Source organism: Schistocerca serialis, chromosome 7 (assembly GCF_023864345.2).
Source record: "Schistocerca serialis cubense isolate TAMUIC-IGC-003099 chromosome 7, iqSchSeri2.2, whole genome shotgun sequence".
In the NCBI taxonomy this organism is placed as follows: Eukaryota; Metazoa; Arthropoda; class Insecta; order Orthoptera; family Acrididae; genus Schistocerca; species Schistocerca serialis.
In genome coordinates, this window is record NC_064644.1 from 109984632 (window position 1) to 109987220 (window position 2589).

Genomic DNA, 2589 nt, shown 5'->3' on the forward strand with positions numbered 1-2589 from the left:
AGCCCGTTAAGCCCTAACGGGCTTTACAGCGATTACTGTGCTTCTGTCGGGTGTTACAATGCGTGATTGTGTTATTATCACAGAGCGCCGTGCACTCCGTCTACTCATTGCACTAACAAAGTTCTTGAGAATGCCGCGAACCGCTATGTACTCACACAATGTAAGAAGACAATTAGAAAACTAGGATAAATGTTTGGCCGATTTCTTGTCATGTCAGATTTGCATGTGCTCTGGAGCTTTCGACTACTTCCTCTCTCGTTGTCGTCAGAAGTTATCTGTAGGTCGTGTGGTCTTTTATTTAGCTGGTCGAGTTATGTAATGGAGACGTCAGGGATGTCCCATATGTTGTCAGAGACTGTATCGATGTCGAACATGGAGGAACACTAGTAGCGATGCTGATTTCGTTAAATGATGAATAACTCGGCATATTTCTGTGCAGTTTTACAGCAGCAAGCGTCTTTTTACACGCTGTCCAGGTTAAAGTAGCTGTACACAATCTGATCTCAACGATCTTTTTTACGTCAGATGCCCAGTAGGTAGATTACATGGGACTAGATTTTCATATTATCAGTCTTAATCGTATGTTTGTTCATCATGCGGTCTTCGACAACAGAAGATTTGACGAAATCGCGATGTTACAGAAGTGTCGGCGCTCTACGGAGCGTCCTCAAATCGAACTGAATGACTAATGTAACTGTTACCACATTCACAAGAAAGTTTATAAGCTCCAAAAACAAAGAGATGTGAAAATAAATCTGTGAAACATTTATCGAAGAATGACGCCACGAAAAGGTAGTTTCTCGACTTAGAATGCTTTTCTCTGAATTAAAGATGCAAACCACTGACAGCTGCAGATAACATAAGAAGCTAGGCATACCTTTCGACTGACGCTGTACAGTGTCTTGCAAAGTTTAGATGCGAGTGCACACTATCTGATTCAAAGTATTCGCACACCTATTTATGTATGTTAATATAGGAAGTGTCCAAAGGTGGACTTTACGATGGGTTGAATTCTCCTCGGTACATTCTTAGTGAGACGTCTCAATCTGGAGGAATGGCATCTCAATCTCTCTCAGGAGCCGAAACTAGAGGAGGTAATAATTTTAGAGGCTGTGGTCTTGAGCGGCCAACGGCCTTGCCACAGTGGTAACACCGGTTCCCGTCAGATCACCGAAGTCAAGCACTGTCGGGCTGGGCTAGCACTTGGATGGGTGACCATCTGGTCTGCCGAGCGCTGTTGGCAAGCAGGGTGCACTCAGCCCTTGTGAGGCAAACTGAGGAGCTACTTGATTGAGTAGTAGCGGCTCCGGACTCGGAAACTGACATATGGCCGGGAGAGCGGTGTGCTGATCACAGGCCCCTCCATATCCGCATCCAGTGACGCATGTGATCTAAGGATGACACGGCGGTCGGTCAGTACCTGTTGGGCCTTCATGGCCTATTCGGGAGGAGTTTAGTTTTAGTTTTGTAGTCTTAAACGAAGTCGACGCTCTAACTTATCCAATAGGTGTCAAGTTGGGAAAGAATCGTCGTCTGCAAACTGCTGCTCTACTGAACGCAGTACACAGTATTGTAAAGCGTGTTCAGATCCTTCCGCATTTAGCATTTTCTCAAGCGCAATCGGAGACCACACCATTATCACGAAGCTCACCCCCACGCCCTAACACCAACTATTTCGGACTTCAGTGTTGGCACTACACATGTTAGCAGTCATTCGCCAAATCCGAACGCGTCCATCGGATCTTCACTGGGTGTAGCGTGATTCACCACGCCAAATCGTCGTGTCCAGTCACTCCCTGTCCAGTGATGTCGCTGTTTACACTTCAATAGTCGCTGAGCTTTAAGTACAGAAATTTGCGGCTTATGAGGAACTGCTCGATTATTGTGACGCACTCTTTTTGACTCCCAACGTACAGCAAAAGTGCCAGCTGGACTGAAGGTAGCACTCCGAAACTCGTGAGTGATTCCTTCCGCCGATTTCAAGCGATTTCTTAGACGCCCACTCTCCAATGTTCGACGGTCCCTGTCGGTCAGTACACGAGATCTGCCTGATCGTGGTTTAACTGTGGTCGTCTCTTAGCATTTCCTCTTTACAACTACATCAGGAACAGTCGACTTGAGGAGCTTTAGAAGGACTGAAAGTCCGTAACATTTCTTTCTCGGGTGTCATCCAATGACTAATCCAGGTCCCAAGCCACTGAGCTCTTCCGAGCGACCTGTTCCGCTCTTACTGCTACTCTACTAATAACACAATACTATCCGCATATTTCTACACTCATGCTCATAAATTAAGGATAATTGCAGAATGTGGTGGCACACAACGAAGCAATAAACAAAACTGGCGCTAATAGCATAGGCACATAAGGAACACACACGTCACAGATCTGTAAGTCCACGGTATTGGTGATAAGTTGAGAAAAAAGTCCCGAAACACATATGCTACAAAACGCCACTGTTTCCTGCCCATGTACTCCGACATCAATATTGTATATGATCACCACACAGGTACACAGGCCGCAAAACGGGTTGGCATACTCTGGATCGGGTGGTCGAGCAGTTGCTGGGGTATAGCCTCCCATTCTTGCACCA

General features: G+C 46.1%; 1 pseudogene; it reads left to right on the plus strand.

Annotated features, from left to right (window-relative positions):
• The first annotated feature begins 1125 nt into the window (after positions 1 to 1125).
• On the plus strand, positions 1126 to 1243 carry LOC126413350 (5S ribosomal RNA; annotated as a pseudogene).
• The last annotated feature ends 1346 nt before the right edge of the window (positions 1244 to 2589 follow it).